Genomic DNA, 19,847 nt, shown 5'->3' on the forward strand with positions numbered 1-19,847 from the left:
TAGCATGACTGTGTTTCACTTTGTTACAAAGAAGCTGCACGGTGACTTACAATGATGCATGCAGAACAGCAGAATAAAACAAGTAATGAAATGAAGCAAAAACCCATGAAGAGTAGGCAAGTACCAGGAGGCCAAGATGAAGTCAATGCTGTGCAGACCCTCTGTGGTTAGGCACAACTTTAGGCTAAAGTCAATGCTAAGCTTTTGGAGCTCAGCCTGGGTTTCTCTGTAGAAGGGTTTTAAACTGTAGATTTTACACACATGTGCACATACTCACACACACACATACTGATTTTGAAAATTAAAACTTAAATGTTTTAATGGCTTTCAGATATACACAATTGAACTTACTTATTTTATCTTGTGTCAAATTTGGTAAGTTGTGGTTTTTAAGAAATTTGTTCATCTAAGTTGTCAAATTTACTAGCAAAAAAATTGTTTATAATATTCTTTATCTCTATAATTATGTCCCCTTTTTCATAACTGATATTGGTGATCTTGTTTTCCCACCTTTTCCCCATTGAACAAACAAGCAAGGACTTTGTCAATTTTATAATTTTGTTGTTATTGTTTTGTGAGACAGAGTCTCACTCTGTTGCCCAGGCTGGAGTGCAGTGGCACGATCTTGGCTCACTGCAATCTTCACCTCCCAGTTTCAAGCGATTCTCATGCCACAAACTACTGAGTAGGTGGGATTCCATGCATGTGCCACCATGCCAGGCTAATTAATTTTGTTAATATTTTTAAAGAACCAACTCTTGGCTTCATTGATTATTTTTTGCCTGCTTTTTGATTCACTGATTTTTGACCTAACTTTTTATTTCCTTCTACTTTCTCTGTATTTAATTTGATGGTTTTTAGCTTCTTGAGTTGGAAGCTTGTTGATTTTTAACCTTTTTTTCTCAGAAATGAATTTAAAGCCATACATTTTCTTGCAAGTACTTCTTTAGCTATATCCACAAGTCTTTTTTTTTTTTTTTTTTTGAGATCAAGGTCTTACCCTGTCGCCTCGACTGGAGTGTGGTGGTGGCATGATCTCAGGTCATTGCAGTCATTATTTCGTGGGCTCAAGCAATCCTTCTGCTTCAGCCTCCTGAGTAACTAAGACTACTGGTGCATGCCACCATGCCTGGCAATTTTTTTTTCCCCTAGAGATGGGGTCTTGCTATGTTGACCAGGCTACAAAATTTGACAACTTTTGTGTTAGTGTAGATTTCTTCTTCTTCTTTCTTCTTTTTTCTTCCTGCTACTGCTGCTTGTTTTTTGTTGTTTTTGGGTTTTTTTTTTTTGGACAAGGTCTTTCTCTGTCCACCCTGGCTGGAGTGCAGTGGTGTGATGATAGCTCATTGCAGCCTTGAACTCCAGGGCTCTGAGTACACGGGACTGCATATGTCGCCACTCCCAGCTAACTTTAAAAATTTTTTGTAGAGACATGATCTCACTGCATTGCCCAGGGAGCTCTTTAACTCCTGACCTCAAGCAATCCTCCTGCCTTGGCCTCCCAAAGTGCTGGGATTACAGTTGTGAGCCACCTTGCTCAGCCCACTAGCCCTTCCTACTGATGGTGATTAGGTTGCAGGGCCTGTTGCCTATTTGGAACCTCTGAGTTTGTGATATTAAAGTCTTGCCATCTGCCTGTCAGAGGCTTTGTGTTCTCTTTTCTACAGTTTCCACTTATGCAAAAGTTGCCGTAAGAGGACCAGGAAGGGTTGTTGGGATGTTGAGTCAGCCTACAATTTTAACAAACATGACATCAAGGCCAAGTGAGCCACAGTCTGCTTAGGTCCCACAACTGGTACCAATGGCACTGGGACCAAGCCCCACGGCTTCTAATTCCCAGGTCACTGCTCACCATTCCATTAACTCCTCCACTATGTCCTCACCTTGGCTTACGTGTTTGTACATATTCTTAGTCCTCCATGCAGATTCAAGTTTGACTTCATATACTTCCACTTATCTTGGCAGAGAAAATGGACTTTATAGTGATCGTTTTGATTTCTTTCTTTGTGTTGTAACTTAGATTTTATTATAGCATATCCAGTAGGACAAAAGTCACATTGAAAGACTATTGTGAGTGAAGTCCAGTCTTTGATTGCCTTGCAAACTAAAGTGTAGAATTACAGATTTGAAGACCTGTCAGTTGGTCGGCCAGGGATGCGGGAGTGTAGAAGACTTTGCTTCCAGCTTCCTTGTGATTCTCTGGGGAAGTGTGTTGCAGTCATCATGACTGCCAGCTCTCCCTTCTCACCTCTACCACTCACCAGCTATTTTTCTTTCTGTGTATGATCGAATGATACTTGCTGCCGTTCGCTAGGGACGATCCAGGCACCAATCCAATATACCCCTTGCATTTAGCCTGCCTCTTAAAAACGTTTAATTTTTTTCCATTTTTTCCTTCACTCCTGGCTTTTAGTTTTACAGTCTAATACTATTTTTCAGCACTACTTTGAATACTCAACAGTGTGGTCATATTGAGTGTTCAAGGATCTACATGCTTTATTTAAAATGTGTTGAAAATCACTTTTATTTTTCAAATTTGTTTTCTTAGAAATCATTTCAAAAATTCTGAAACAATGAGACTCTTAAGATTTAACCAAACCATCTCTCCCATCTATAATCTTCTAATAATTTCTGTCATTTAAACAAATTATTCTTTTCTGTTGAAAGATATATATTTTGGAAATGTCCCTGCCCTGATTCCTTTCATTTTTGTAAAGAGAACATTGGAGACAAACCACTGGAATGAGCCGTAGTTATCCGCGCCTGAACATCAATCACTCTTCCAGCCCACTAGGGGACCCCTGTGATAATTCCCCTTCGCCTCTGCCAAAAGATGTCAACAGCATCTTATGTAATGTGGCTCTCTCTGGACAGATGACCCCAGATATGTGTCTCTGGCCTTGGCCTGTGACCGTTTTATTATCCGGCTTCTGCATGTCTTTCTTTTTTTTTTTTTTTTTTTTTTTTTTGAGACGGAGTCTCACTCCGTTGCCCAGGCTGGAGGCTGGAGGCTGGAGTGCAGTGGGGCGATCTCGGCTCACTGCAACGTCCACCTCCCAGGTTCAAGTGAGTCTCCTGCCTCGGCCTCCTGAATAGCTGGGATTACAGGCGTGTGCCACCACGCCCGGCTAATTTTTTGTGTATTTTTAGTAGAGACAGGGTTTTACCATGTTGGTCAGGCTGGTCTTGAACTCCTGACCTCATGATCCACCTGCCTTAGTCTCCCAAAGTACTGGGATAACAGGTGTGAGCCACTGCGCCCGGCCTTCTCTATGTCTTTCTGATGGGTTTGTCTCCTTTGGACAGGTACTGATACCTCAAAGAAGAGTTCAAAGATACAGCTTCCATTGTCTCTGGCTTTTAAGGCTTGTGTCACATACTAAGAGGGGATAATAAGCTTCTTTGCTTCCTTTATTTTCTCTACTGCATATTATTGCTATTTTTGTTATCAAAACTTAAAACTCGGATTTTTAAATGATTTTTTTCTCTTATTTCCTGAATAATATATTACTTTCAGATTTATCTTTTTCTGCCAAGAACTTTATTATTTAATATTACAACGGGAAACAAAATCCTTCCATTTAAATCTTTCTAAACCATGATGTGCCTACAGAATTTTTGCCATTAATTGCAAGCCTTATGCAAAAGATACATCACTCCTACAACATTATCTCACACTTAGACACACTACATATATTCTGTTTACATAAAGTGTTTTTAAAAATTAATGCAAAAGACATGAACAGATACTTTTCAAAAGAAGACATACATATGGCCAACAAGCATATGAAAAAAGGTTAGTATCACTGATCATTAGAGAAATCAAAACCACAATGAGATACCATCTCACGCCAGTCAAAATTGTTATTATTAAAAAGTCAAGAAATAACAGATGCCGGCGAGGTTGTGGGGGAAAAGGAATGCCTATTCACTGTTGGAATGTGAATTAGATCAATCATTGCAGAAAATAGTGTAGCAATTCCTCACAGAGCTAGAAACAGAACTACCGTTCAACCCAGCAATCCCATTACTGAGTGTATACCCAAAGGAGTCTAAATCATTCTACCATAAGGACACATGCAGGCAACTGTTCATTGCAGCACTATTCACAATAGCAAGGACATGGACTCAACCTAAATGCCCATCAATGGCAGATTGAATGCAGAAAATGTGGTACATATACACCATGGAATGCTATGAAGCCATAGAAAGAATGATTATGTCCTTTACATGAACACGGATGGATCTGGAAGTGATTATCCTTAGCAAACTAATGCAGGAACAGAAAACCAAATACCACATGTTCTCACTTACAACTGGGAGCTAAATGATGAGAACACGTGGACACAAAGGGGGAACAACACACACTGAGGCCTACTTGAGGGTAAAGAGTGGGAGGAGGGAGAGGATCAGGAAGAATAACTGTTGGGTAGTAGGCTTAGTACCTGGATGATGAAATAATCTGTATAACGAACCCCTGTGGTATGAGTTTACCTGTGTAACAAAACTGCACATATGCCCCTGAACCTAAAATTAAAGTTTTTAAAATTTTACTTCAATATTTAAAAATGTACTTTAATATTTTATTGTTCATTCTTCTTTGCCCAATATTAATTAATTTAACAATTATTTTGACCTTACCATGTATCACATGGGAGAAGACAGACATGGTCTATGCCTTCTTGGAGCTAACAGCCCAGTAAGTGAGATTGACCAGACCTCTTTTCTAAATTCAACAAGAATATTTTAGTCCATATCTCTTCCACTGATTACAACAAACTTTGAGAACAAAGGCATCTACCTGAAGACTCTGAAAAGTAAACAACAGCAGGGGAGAGAAAAACTTGAAGAATAACCAATATCAGTGAGTTTCCAAGTTTTTTTTCTTTCTTCATCTTTTGCCTTCCACACGAGAGTGGCCTGCAACATGAACTGTAGAGCCTCACAGTGGACACACAGAGCAGAAACTTTAAGAGAACCCCTTCCTTTCAGCCAGGCATGGTGGCTCTCTCCTGTAATCCCAGCACTTTGGGAGGCCGAGGCAGGAGAGTTGCTTCAGACAGGGAGTTTGAGAATCGCCATGCAAAACCCTGTCTCTACAAAAACTAGCCTCGTGTGGCTAGTATACAAAAACTAGCCTCGTGTGGTGGCGTGTGCCTGTCATCCCAGCTACTCTGGAGGCTGAGGCATGAGAATCGCTTGAACCTGAGAGGCGGAGGTTGCAGTGAGCCAAGATTATGCCACTGCACTCCAGCCTGGGTGACAGAGCAAGACTCTGTCTCAAAAAAAAGAGAAAGAAACCCTTCCTTTCTGACCACAGAAAAATGAGTCAAGAGTGCAGGGGATGGGAAAGTCCCTATTTACTTTTCTTTTCTTCCTTTTTTCTGTCTGGTCCAGCCACAAGGGCAGCTCACCTTGCACAGCTATACTACTGTGGTGATGATAAGGGCAGCCGAAACCCCAAGAGAAAACTATGATTATGGTCAGAGGAACTGGGAAAAGGGGCTCCTGGGAGTCAGACCATGTAGGGGACGTCTCAGCAGTGCTTTGGAGAAGGGCATCCCCTAATTGTGTGTATGAATCTAGCCAACTCTCGAGCTCATCCAGAGCTGTGAGTGCACAGAACAGACCCAGAGAAGCGTAAGAAAGGCTTGGAAAACTGAGATAGAAAACACTGCCCACAGAAAGCAAAAAGGAACTTGTTGTCTGAACCAAAACAAGCTGATTGCTTGCTAAAACAAACCACAAAAAATCAGCATGATCACACAGAGCCCAGAGCTGCTCAACATAATAATATGTCCAAGATAGATATCAGAATTACTTGATATACAAACAACCAGAAAAATATTCCCATTTCCCAAGGGAAAAGACAATCAACAAATGGCAACCATGAGATGACCCAGATATTGAAATTAGCACACAAAGTCTTTAAAGAGCTATTATAACTATACTTGAAATAAATGAAAAAATGGAAATGAGTTCTCAGTAGGAACATCAAAACTATAAAAAAGAACAAAATGAATATTTTAGGACTGAAAAATATAGTGCAAGAAGATAATTCACTGGATGGGCTTAATAGTAGAATGGAGATGTCAGAGAAACAATGGAAAATGATCAATAGAAATTATCCAGTCTGAAGTCGAGAAAGAACAAAGATTTAAAACAAAATGAGCAGAGCCTCAGGGACCTGTGGGATAATATCAAAACGTTTCACCTTTATGTCTTTGGAGCCCCAGAAGAGAAGAGAGATAGGTGTGGAAAAATTATTTGTAACATAATGGCATGTTTAAAACTTACCAAATTCAGGGAAAAACATAAACTTCCATGAACCCCAATCAAGATACACATGAAAAATATTGTGCCAAGACACGATAATCTAACTGCAAGAGGAAAAGAAGAAGAGGGGTGGGGAGCAGGTAGATGAAAACAACAGATTACATATAGGGGAAGAAAAATTTGAAGATTTCTCACTGGCACCATGGAGGCCAGAAGACAGTGGAACATCTTTTAAGTGCTGAAATTAAAAAACAAGCAGCAGGCCGGGCACAGTGGCTCATGCCTGTAGTCCCACCACTTTGGGAGGCCGAGGCAGGCGGATCACGAGGTCAGGAGATCGAGACCATTTTGGCTGTCACGGTGAAACCCCATCTCTACTAAAAAAATACAAAAAAATTAGCTGGGCATAGTGGCGGGAGCCTGAAGTCCCAGCTACTCGGGAGGCTGAAGCAGGAGAATGGCGTGAACCCGAGAGGCACAGCTTGCAGTGAGCCGAGATCGTGCCACTGCACTCCAGCCTGGGAGACAGTGAAACTCCACCTCAAAAAAAAAAAAAAAAAAAAGCAGCCAAACCCCATTCCTCCAACAATACTCTATCATCCCAGAATTCTATGTGCATCAACTATATCCTTCAGAAATGAAGACAAAATACATTTTTGAATGAAAGCCAATCAACAAGTCCAGCGAAGTTGCAGGACGCAAAATCAACATAGAAAAAATCAGTTACATTTCTACAACTCACAATCACAACCTGAAAAGGAGACTTAAAAACTGTCATTTACGATACAAAGACTAAAATCCTTAGGAATACATTTAACCTAAGAGGTGAAAGGCTTGTGCACTGAAAATCCCCAAAATATTGAAATTGTAAATGAAAAATTACCCCCATGTGCATGTACTGGAAGACAATATTGCTAAAATGGGGATACTACCTGAAGGGATTTACAAATTCAATGAAATCCCTCTCAATGGCATTTTTTTTTTTTTTTTTTTTTTTTTGAGATGGAGTCTTGCTCTGTCGCCCATGCTGGGGTGCAATGGTGCGATCTCAGCTTCTTGCAACCTTTGCCTCCCAGGTTCAAGCAATTCTCCCGCCTCAGCCTCCCAAGTAGCTGGGATTATAGGCACACACCACCACGCCTGGCTAGTTTTTGTATTTTTGTAGAGACAGGATTTTGCTATGTTGGCCAAGATGGCCTTGAACTCTTGACCTCAGGTGATCTGCCCACCTCGGCCTCCCAAAGTGCTGGCATTACAGGAGTGAGCCACCATGCCTGGCCTGTATATGGAAACAGAAAAGCCTATCCTAAAGTTTACAGAAAATCTCTCTCTCTCTCTCTCTCTCTCTCTCTCTCTCTCAGACAGGGTGCCACGATGTTGCCTAGGCTGGACTTGAACTCCTTGGCTCAAGTAATCATCTCGCCTCAGCCTACTGAATAGCTGGGATTACAGGTGTGTACTACTGCACCTGGCTGTCATATGGAATATTAAGAAACCCTGAACAGCTAAAATAATCTTGAAAAAGAAGATTATAGTTGGAGGACTCACAGTTCCTGATTTCAAAACTTACTATAAAACCATGGTAATTAAATAGTGTGGTCTTGGCTTAAAGACAGAGAGGGAAACCAATGGTATAGAGAAGACAGCCAAGAAATAAGCCACTGCATATATCATCGATTGACTTTTGACAAGGGCTCCAAAAGTCCCTCTCCAGGGAAAGGGTAGTGTTATTAATGGTGCTGAGAGAACTGGATATCCACATGCAAAAGAATGAAGTTGGACTCTTCCATTACACCACATACAAAAATGGACTCAAAATAAGTCAAAGACTTAAATGTAAAAGCTAAAGCTATAAAACTCATAGAAGAAAACACCAGGGAAAACCTTCATGACATTGGATTTGGCAGTAATTTCTTGGAAATGACACCAAAAGCACTGGCAATAAAAGAGAAAAATAGGTAAATTAGACTTATCTAAATTTCAAGTATGTACATCACTGCAGTGTGGGAAATTAAAAAAAATAAAATTACAAATGGTTTAATTCTTCCCTTCAACTCTGTATGCTTGCGTCTTCCCACCCCAGGCACCAGACATGTGAGGGGGTGTGCCCGTAAATGATCCCACCACCAGCCTGCAGGTCAACCGAAGGAACCAGCCCCCAGAGCCTTGCCCGATTTGCAGGTTCATGTGTAAAATAGATGTAATGCCTTACACCCCCATTTATATCTTACTTATTTTTATTCTTTTATGTTTATTTGAATGTCTATTGATCTAATACATGTGAGTAATCTCTTAGACTGTCAAAAACCCATCATAGGGTCCAGAGATATGTTAATTGATAAAGTCATAGAGACTGACCTTGTTGGGAATGACTGTCCAGACCCCAGTGCCCTGAATGTGGTGAATAAGACTGTTTTTATAGAGAAAGAGGCTCCCTCAGTTCTCAGGAGTCAGGGAGCAAAAGTTTGGCCCAGAGGCGCTAGGAAGGGGAGTGAGAAGTGGCTGTTTAGAATGTAGCGTGGCACAGCATCACTGGAAATGCTTTGAAATCCAGAACACCACCTCCCCTACCACTAAAGAAATACTTCCACCAGGCTTCTCAAGAGAAGGATGTAATATGCTGAAAATAAAACACATGAAACATAACAAAAATGTGGTTTGACAAGAGATGAAGTAGAAACCAACGAGGTGAAGTCACTCTATTTTACTAATGTGTCATTGAAGATAGGCTAGAGATAGGCTAGTTTGTACTGCAGTGAGAAATAACCAGAGGTATGCTGGTAACTGTTTAACCACTGGTTCTTTGGAGCAGGGGTGGGGGGACTGGAGCAGGGCAGGGGAAGACATATATATATATAATTTTTATTTATAAATTGATGCCTCTTCTATCAGTAAAATTTATAATAAGCTTATTCCCCAGATATATATATATACACACATATATATATATATTTAAAAACCCATGACTCCATACTGTATGTCTTATAAGTTCCAAATAACCAATTAATTCTCATAGAGCATTTTTGTTAATTTTTGCAGTATTCTTGTAGCCAACCTCTGGTTTCAATTGTCAAGTGAATACAGTTCCAGGATGAATGTTGATTGCTGCATTTGTTTATGTTTATGAGGAAGACCAAAGTAAAATGACAAAGATGTATATTGAAATCTCATTTGTTTCCTGAATTGAATGACGCTTTTCTGGAAGAATATTTCCTCAAATTCTTGTGCTATTCATAATGTAGTAGTTATAGACATAATACACTTTTTGTTGGTTTGTTTGTTTGTTTGAGACGGAGTCTCGCTCTGCTGTCAGGCTGTAGTGTAGTGGCATGATACCAGCTTACTGCAACCTGCACCTCCCAAGTTCAAGTGATTCTCCTGCCTCAGCCTCCCAAGTAGCTAGGATTACAGGCACGTGCCACTGTGCCCGGCTAATTTTTGTATTTTTAGTAGAGACAGGATTTCACCATGTTGGCAAGGATGGTCTCAATCTCTTGACCTCATGATCTACCCACCTTGGCCCCCTAAAGTGCTGGCATTACAGGCATGAGCCACCGCGCCCGGCCATAATACACTTTTAAGTTTAATCTACAGTAACGTTTTTCTCCATCATTTTCTTAAGTCCAGATAATCAACAGAACAATCAAGCTCTGGTTTATAGAGCTTGCCAATTTCCATGGTGTAAATACTCATACCATGGCTGAACACGGAGGTGGGAAGAGATGCACAATAGCATACCATGACATCGTATTTCCACCATGCAGACACAGTGCATGCAAATAACCTCAAGAACAGACAGTAGTAAAATAGTTACATGTATTTGAATATCATTTGTTAAAATGTGTGTAATATAAGCTTATATAATGTAATTCTTAATAATGGCTCACAAAACTCCTGAAAATGTATTGCCTCTTGTGAGCCAATTCTCACAGGCTCTAGCACTGCCCTGGGCTGTCAGTAATGAACCTACACTACATTGAGCCTATTATTTCAATTAGCTGCATATCAAACTGCCCCAAAGCTTAGGGGCTTAAAACAATGACATATGGTTTCTCAAGATTCTGTGATTTGACTGGGCTCAGCTGGATGGTCCTTCTGCTGGACATGGTGCCAGTGGGAGTCACAACTCTGTTGCCTTCATCTGGAAGCTCAGCTGGGACTGGGACACCCACCTGGCTTCACTCAGGCATCTGCACTTCAGCTGGGGGCTGGCTGAGTCTCTTCCCTCCGGCAGGACAGCCAGACTTCTTACCTGATGGCTCTAGGCTTCAAGCAAGGGAGTGTGGAAGCTGTGAGGTCTCTCAGGAGCTAGTCCTCTAAAAGGCATGTCTGCACTTTATCATATCCTATAGGTTGGAGCAAGTCTCAGGGCCAACCAGATACAAATGAAAGGAAAAGAGATTCCGCCTCTTGAGGAGAGTGACAAGTGTGTGCAGCAATTCGAGGAATTGTTGGAAGTCATCTTTGAACCACCCTTATCTGTGTGGTTTCTCTTCTGTCTTCCACATTAGCATGTAAACTACATGAGGGCAAGGAGTTTTATCTGTTTTGTTCACTGTTGTGTCCCTGACACCCAGGACTGTGCTTGGCATACAGAGGACACTAAGTATAATATTCGATGAATATATCAGTGTCAAACTATTTTCTTAATCCTCTGGTTTCTTCTAGTTCTTGCCCATATATATGTCTATAGTTGGATAATCGCTCCAGATAATTGTTTTTAATGACATGAATGTTGGTGTAATGGTAGTAAGATCATGATAAGATCTGTGGCTCTTTCAAGGTTGGGATTTTGTTTTTAATTAGGAAAAGTTTTCCTCCACTAAGCAAATGGCTTGCCTTTTTTTCTTTTGGACACGGATTTGTTCAACTGACCCTCTGCTGTCATGTTGGATGCAAGAAAGCTTGCTCAATTTTCAGATTTTAGATCTTCAAAGCATTCACTTTGCTTTTTACTCCACTCCTGTCCCTAGTATAGATTCTAGTGTGCCATTCCCTAGGTCTCATCTTTTGCACTTACATATAAAAACCTTTTAAAGAATAAAGACAAATTGACCTGAAGCTCTTGCCCTATTTAATATAGTGATCTATATGAGTATATACATCTTGTAGAAGTTTAATCACTCCTGTACTTGTTTTCCTGTGCCATTTATCCACACCTCTGCATAACAGTTAGTTTTTAAATTAATTTATTTTTGTGGCAAAATACATATAACTTAAAATTTACTATCATAACCAATTTTAAGTGTAGGGTTCAGTAGCACTAAGCACACTGATGTTGTTGTACAGTCACCCTCCTTCATCTTACAAAACTGATACCCTGTACCCCCTAAACAACAACCCCTAACTCCCACCTCCCCACAGCCCCTAATAACCCTTGCTCTACTTTCTGTCTATGAATTTGACTACTCTAGGCTCCTTACATGAATGGAATAATAGAGTATTTGTCTTTTTGTGACTGGCTTACTTCACTTAGCATAATGTGCTCAAGGTTTATGTGATGCTTTTTGCAGCATATCTATAGTTTCTTAACATTCCTTACTGTAGGGTGAGCTCCTTAAGTTTCAGGACCATCGTTTTATCCTGTACTCTTGGCACCTAGTATTTGTAGTAGGTTACATAACAAATGCTGACTGAATGACTAAATGAATGAAGGAAACAAAGAAGAAGGATTGTTTTTAAGATATCGACTATATTCAGAATTTAGGGGAAAAAAGTCTATGTTTGCAAAGTTTATAGGAGATAAAAACTGATATCTAAAATATACACAAAACATTTAAAACTCAATAATAGGAAGGCAAACAATTAAGAAATGGACAAAAGATCTTAACACCTCACCAAAGAAACTATACAGATGACAATAAACACATGAAAAGATGCTCAACAACATTTATCATTAGAGAAATGCAAAGCAAAACAGCCGTGAGATACTACTACATACCTAGTAGACAAAAACATATTGAAAAACTAAAACAATTAACACCAGAACTCTGACACCACCAAATGCTGGCACGGATGTGGAGCAACAGGAACTGTCACTCGTTGCCGGTGGGAATGCAAAATCGCACAGATGCTTTGGAAGGCAGCTTGGCAGTTTCTTACAAAACTAAAACTACTCTCACCATACAATGCAGAAATCATATTCCTTGGCATATATCCCAAAGAGCTGAAAACTCCTGTCAACACAAACACCTGCACACAAATTTTTATAGTAGCCTTATTCATAATTGCCAAAACTTGGAAACAACCGAGATGCCTTTGAGTAGAGGTGGTCGGAAGATAAACTCCAGCGCATCCAGACAATGGGCATTATTCAGTGCTAAAAAGGAATGAGCTATCAACCCATGTATAGACATGGATGAACCCTTAAATGCATATTACGGAATGAAGGAAGACAATCTGAAAAGGCTGCATACTGTAGAATTCCGGATATGTGCCATTCTGGAAAACTACGGAGACAGTAAAAGGATCAGTGGTTGCCGGGGGTTGTGGTGAAAGACAATGCATGGATGGGGCACAGGGAATTTCTAGGGCAGTGAAATTGTCATTCTCATTGACATTATAATGGTGGATACGTATCATTATACATTTGTCAAAACCCATAGAATGTACAACATAAGAGTGAGCCCTAATGTAAACTGTGGAGTTTGATTAATAAGAATATATCAATATTAGCTCATCATTTGTAACAAATGTACTACACTATTGCAAGATATTAAAAATAGGGAAAACTGAAGGTGAAGGGATACATGGGAATGTTCTATACCTTTTGTGCAAACCTAAAACTGCTCAAAAAATAGCTATTTTTTAAGAAAACACGAATATTTAAAAAATCATTTATAATCCTTCCATTGTCCCTTTTCATTAAAATATAAAACAGAAACACGAGTTTCACTGATGTGACCTGTTTCATGGGTGTTTTTTCTTTGCTTAATTTTCCTGCCATGGGGAAGACTGGCTAATTCTACTTTCTTCCCAGTCAGAAATAACTACCAGCAGAGGTTGCTAGAAGGCAGGCATTAGGAATCTTTCTGCTGTGGAGAGATGGGGCGGTCCTGCACAGCACTGGCTTCACTCTGACGGCTACAGGCATGTCCCTCGGGAAAGCGCTCCATGGCAGGGATTTCACAAAGAACCAAGGATCTTTGTGTCTCTTTGTGTCTGTCTTATGAATATTCCCTAAGAAAAAGGTCAGTCTGGACACCTGACAACAAGCATGAATTCACACCCCTAGATGTTATCATAGAAGGAATGTTGAAGGAAATATATTTCTTTCCTTTAGTAACCACTTTGCTGGTGGTTACTAAAGGAAATGCGTTTCTAAATGCATTTCTCAAAAATACCTATTTCAGTGTAAATACCAATTTAAATTAACACATTTGTTAAATCATTTTATTCCCAGTTTTTTCAGCATCTGAGAAATGTTTAGAGTTGCTAAAAGGTTCATTAGAAGAGTTTTGTTAAACTCCCTCAATAAAATTCTGAATGTGATTCGCTTTATTCCCAGAGGTTATCCAAGAAAGGAAGTGGAGAATGTTCTTTTTGAAAGCATGAAGTGGGAAAATGTTTAAAACTATTTATAGCAGCACTTAGCTGTGGAAATCCCAGACTTTACCATCTATTTATAGTTACTCTTTGGGTTAAAAGGGTGAAACCAGAAATCTTGAAAATGCTACATGCTTTTATCCAGCAGTTAAAACTAATAAGCTGTCTTTCTGTGGTTATGATAACCAGATACTTACAAGAGTAATTCTGGAAATGACAATAAGTACATCTTGGCTTAAAAAAAAAAAAAACTGTTTGTTTAAATTTAAGAGAGCAATGTTTTCTCTGATTAAGTGATTTGTATTTGGGTTTCTTATGTTTTCAAGTTATCTGCAAATTGCCTTCTCTCTGTAGCGTGTGGGATTTCTAATGATGAGTGGGAAGCTTGGTAGGTTGACAGAAATTTGCACACGGGCTAGTAAATCTCCAGTGCTGGTTGGTCATCTGAGTACAAAGAAGGCCAGGTAAAATTCCTGGACTTCAAACAGCAGAATTTAAACCTTCCTTGGAGGAACACCCATTTCTGAAATTTCTGCCGGGCTGTAACATCAGACTGTGCTCTGGCCTTGAATATGTGGCACAGAATTTACACCTGTGCAGTGCAGAATATATAATCTATTGGCCTTTAGGAATTTAATTGTTTTAGTTGCTTAATTTTTTTTTTTTTTTTTTTTTTTTTTTCTGGAGGCAAAAAGACCAGTTAGGAGGTTGTTGCTGTAAAATGAATGTTAAGTGCGCATGAGAATTTGGGAGAGGGCAGTGGCCAGCAGGACTGGAGAGGAAGGGATACGTCTGGGAGGCTTTTTAGAAGTAGACTCAGTTGGCTTTGTTGAGGTGTTTGCATGTTAAAATGAAACTTTTCTGCTGGGCGCGGTGACTCACGCCTGTAATCCCAGCACTTTGGGAGGCTGAGGCGGGTAGATCACCTGAGGTCAGGAGTTCAAGACCAGCCTGGCCAACGTGGTGAAACCCCATCTCTACTAATAATACAAAAATTAGCCAGGCGTGGTGGCACGCGCCTGCAATCCCGGGTACTCCAGAGCCTGAGGCACGAGAATCATTGGAACCTGGGAGGCGGAGGTTGCAGTGAGCCGAGATCATGCCACTGTACTCCAGCCTAGGTGACAGAGCAAGGCTCCATCTCAGAAAGAAAAGAAAAGAGAAAAAAAGAAAAAAAGAGAGGAGAGGGGAGAGGAGGGGAGGAGAGAGGAGGGGAGGGGAGGGGAGGAGAGGGGAGGGGAGGGAAGGAGAGGGGAGGAAAGGGAAGGGGAGGAGAGGGGAGAGGAGTGAAAGGAAGAAAGAGAGGGAGAGGAAGGAAGGGAGGGAAGGAAAGGAAGGAAGGAAGAAGGACTTCTAACGGGGGAAAGAAGGAAGGGAGGGAAGGAAGGAAGGAAGGGCTTCTAACTGGGGGAAAAGAAGGAAGGGAGGGAGGGAAGGAAGGAAGGAAGAAGGACTTCTAACGGGGGAAAGAAGGAAGGTAGGGAAGGAAGGAAGGACTTCTAATGGGGGGAAAGAAGGAAGGAAGGGAGGCAGGGAGGGAAGGAAGGAAGGGAGGGAGGGAGGGAGGAAGGAAGGAAGGACTTCTAACTGGAAGGAAAAGAAAGGAAGGAGGGAGGGAAGGAAGGAAGGAAGGAAGGAAGGAAGGAAGGAAGGAAGGAAGGAAGGAAGGAAGGAAGGACTTCTAACTATGGGGAAAACTGGGGGAAAATTTTGCCCCAATAATAATGAGAACTTTGGCTTTGTATGAAAATGAAGAGATGATTAAGAATGGATAAATGTCATCCCAGACAACATAATGAGACCACGTCTCTACAAGAAAATTTAAAAAAATTAGCTGGGTATAGTGGTGCATGCCTATAGTTCCAGCTACCCTGGAGGCTGAGGCAGGAGGATTGCTCAAGCATGGGAAGTTGAGACTGCAGTGAGTCGTGATCATGTCACTGCACTCCAGCCTGTGCAACAGAGTGAGACCTTGTCTCAAAGAATTAAAAAAAAAAAAAAATTAAAGAATGGATAAATGCAGTGGTGAAAAAAACAACGAAATCATGTTGCTGCTCCAACAGCTCATTCTTTGCATACTCATTCCACAAAATCTGACTTAAATAGCAGACGTTATTAATCATCATTAATGCAAAACTGTAAATAGAACTCACAGAACTCAATACGCTTTTGTGTCTATCAGGTTAGACAGAAAAATCAGACCTCTGAAATGCAGTTGTAAATGCAAAATATACTGAAGCCTTTTCAACTACGATTCTCATTTTTTATTAAATTCCATTCTGCTGCCTGGGTAGTATCACGTAAAAATGCAGCGTAAACCTTAGTGAGCATGACACATTCATGCCCTGCCAACTGGAAGATGAAACTTACCCAATAACTTCCATCCACCTATGCCCGGTAATTGCTTCTTCTCAACTCCCAAAGCACCTGCTGCATAGGCCATGCATTTGTCACTTTGTGACATGCTGTCCTACGCTACCTCTAACGCCAGTGTCCTTGCTCTTTGTTCCTGTAGCAGCCCCATTTGAAGCACTCGTTTCCTGTGGCTACGATGGTGTATCTGCCTGCACCACTGTAAGTAACCTCTGCTCTGCAACCTCACCTCCTCCTGCTGAAGAGTTGACTGATTTCCTTGGAAACCACATGTGCTGCTTTAACCAGAAGGAACCTGGGGTGGACAGTTAGGCTCCTGAAGTCCTCACCCTATTTTTGCTATCAATACTTCAAGTGATTCTGGACAAACCCTTAACCTCTCTAAGTCTCTGTTTCCTCTGTTCCAAAATGAAAGACTGGGCCAAGTACTCTCTAAGGCCTTTCTAACTCTGAATGGCTTCACTCCCTCCCCTTACGCCCCTTCTCTCGACTGGACTGAACTCTGAGGCCTATCTGGTCCCACTTAGAACCAGTTTCCCAAACTTTTAGATGATATCTACAACCACACAACCCAAAAGAAAACCTAAGAATGGGTTTAAGGGAATCTAAACTGGTTAATGAAGAGATGACTGGTCACATGCAGAGGCTGTGGGCTCCCTTAAAGGGCCCTAGGAAACCACTTGAGAAATTTGCAGAAATAGGAGCTCACAGAGCCAACTTGGCCTTCATGGAAGTTGAAGTGATGTTTTACGTCGTTGGATGATATCAAGATATAAAGCTCTTAGCCCAGAGGCTTCGGAGAGGATGCTGAGGAACACGACTCTACCTATTGTGCCTCGCCCCTGAACCTTGTCGGCTCAAGTCTGCTGGACTTTGCCTCATCCTGTTTGGATGGGCAGGATACACTTCACTGGGGCTGGTTGGAGAGGATGGTTGTGTTTTCTTTTTCTTTTTAAATCAACCAACCTACCTTCCTTCCTGCCTTCCTTCCTTCCTTCCTTCCTTCCTTCCTTCCCTCCCTCCTTCTTCCCTCCCTCCTCTCCCGCTCTCCCTTCTTCCTTCCTTCCCTTCGTCCTTCCTTCCTTTCTTCCTTCCTTCTTTCCTTCCTTCCTTCCTTCCTTCCTTCCTTCCTTCCTTCCTTCCTTCCTTCCTTCCTTCCTTCCTTCCTTCCTTCCTTCTTTCCTTCCTTCCTTCCTTCCTTCCTTCCTTCCTTCCTTCCTTCCTTCCTTCCTTCCTTCCTTCCTTCCCTCCCTCCCTCCCTCCCTCCCTCCCTCCCTCCCTCCCTCCCTCCCTTCCTTCCTTCCTTCCTTCTCTTTCACTTTCTCTCTCTCTCTTTTTCAAGATAGGGTCTCATTGTGTTGCCCAGGCTTGTCTTGAACTCCGGGCCTCAAAAGATCCACCTACCTTGGCCTCCCACAGTGCTGGGATTATAGGCGTGAATCACGGTGCCTGCCCAGGGGATGGTTCTTTGTAACAGTGGAGCTGAGTCCAGATTGTCAACAGATAGGGATCAGAACTGGAGGCTTGGGACCACTGGGAGCAGGATCTGCATGTCCTCAGAGCTGAGGTCCTAGAGCTGCTTCCCTTCCCCTGGGTCCCAGGCGTGCTCACTGGTGGTGGCCCTGGGAGTCACTGTCCCCAGCTAAGAGGGCTTCTCAGCAACAGTCCCATGCCTTCATTCATCATTTCCATGACAGAACTTTGGATGGGGAAAGAGGGACGAGCCCTAGGGACCCAACACCCCTTGTTATTCCGGTTAAGTCCTCCTTGCAACATTCACAGCTCCTGACCCACTACAGTGACCCCTAGGCCTTGTTAGCCCAGGGTTGCGGATATGTGCCTCCACCCACCTCCCTCCTACAGGTGTACTTGTGTCTCTGAGTAGATTTGGTGATATTTTTTAGATGGGGAGAGAGGGGGAGGAAGGACTACATTGTACTTGAGGCACGTGAACTAAGGCCTGATCCCAGTTGCAGCTTCAGAAACACCCAGGAAACCCTCGAGCAGTGAGAGTTGTCTCTGAAAGGTGTCAGAGTACTTCCTAGAGTCCATCCCATGCCATCCAGGCCACATTCCCCGCTCCTTCCTGTATACTCTGGGTATTCACGTTTCCTAACTGAAAGCATGTTTATGGTCACTAGTCTTTCATGTGTCAGCAGTAAAAGGCGCCAGAATGATGCCTTTTCTAAAAGTACACATGGGTTGGGGGGCGGAGGTTCCTACTGAATTTCTGGGACTGTGAGCCCAGGCACAGTATTTTTGGGAAAAACAAAATCTGTCCAGGTGACTCAGATCTGCAGCCAGGATTGAAATCCACTGAATTGGAGTCATGACAAGAAAACAAGTGATTCAGCCAGTGATCTTCTGTCCTTGGCTTCACCAGTCTCCATCTCCTAACAAATCTTGTTTTACACTGAATCAATTTTCCAATGTGCTCTATCCCGGCGGCCGCTATGGCAGAATCCTTGAAGGAATCCCATCGTTCACTGCACCTCATTTCAAAGCGATTTAACAGCACAACCAAAGCAATAATGAAAAGACCCTCCCTATTTTGTATGGGTAATTTGATTATACACAGTGCTTAAATGTTTAGGATAAAACTCCTTTGTATGCTCAGATAAGAAAGCTGCTTTTTTTTTTTTTTTTTTTTTAAGCCAGCAAACAATCTAGTACATCTGTGTGGTCACTGGTAGTAAAGGCCATACCCAGGCACGGAGCTGAGCTTGAACTCAGCAGACGCAGGGGGATGACTTCCACAACCCAAGGAGTCTAATGGGTCTGAATACAGAATGCACTATAGAAAGAAGCAGAGTTGGCTAGAGGCTAGGTATCTGCAGGACTTGAAGAACTGACTGGGGAGCTGCACATAGTCAGCACCTGAAAGACGGAGAAAGATGAAATCCACTAAACAGAACACGTAACTGGCTTGCCATATTTTCCATAAAAACAGAAGTGATTCCTTGTTAAGGAATCAATTAAGTTTGAACCTCAACTGGGAGATCAATTGGAGCCAGCAAAGGCAGTTGTTTCTTGGGGTTCTGCTCAGGTAAAGTTAGAGAGGGGTTCAGTGGAGCCTTGAAATAGTGGGGAAACTGAGGCCTGGATCGCAAACAAGCACCACATACATCTTCAGACTTCTCAGTTGGGAGTGACAAATGGGTTTTGTGGTCTCTCAGTGTTTATTTGCATATTATATATTTAATGTTGAATATTTGTGTTATTTAGTATTACGTGGCCATTAAACTTGTCTGAGTCATTAAACGTGGCATTAAGATGCTCTTTTTGGGATTCATGATTGAACTGCCTCCTAGAGATCTCTATTTAAACATGCTCTGGGAGCCTCAGATTTACCTACTGCAAATTCAAATTCATGATCTCATTTCTAATCCTCTTCATCCTCTGTCTTCCTTATTTGATGGAAGTAAAACTATCCATCTACCCACGTGGGCTCCCTGCCATCTAAATCAGGCAATTGGTAAGTCCTTTTGATCTTACTTCAAAAAGGTGCCCTGATCTCTCTCTTCCCTTCCATACTTGCTGCCGCAGCCCTAGTCCAGATGCTCATAATCTCTAAACAGCCCCTTGCCATAGCCCAATACATCTTTTGGTCTCCAGTCTTGCCCCACCCAAGCCATCTGCCACACTCTTATCAG

The sequence above is a fragment of the Macaca nemestrina genome, chromosome 8 (genome assembly GCF_043159975.1).
Source record: "Macaca nemestrina isolate mMacNem1 chromosome 8, mMacNem.hap1, whole genome shotgun sequence".
NCBI classification, from domain to species: domain Eukaryota; kingdom Metazoa; phylum Chordata; class Mammalia; order Primates; family Cercopithecidae; genus Macaca; species Macaca nemestrina.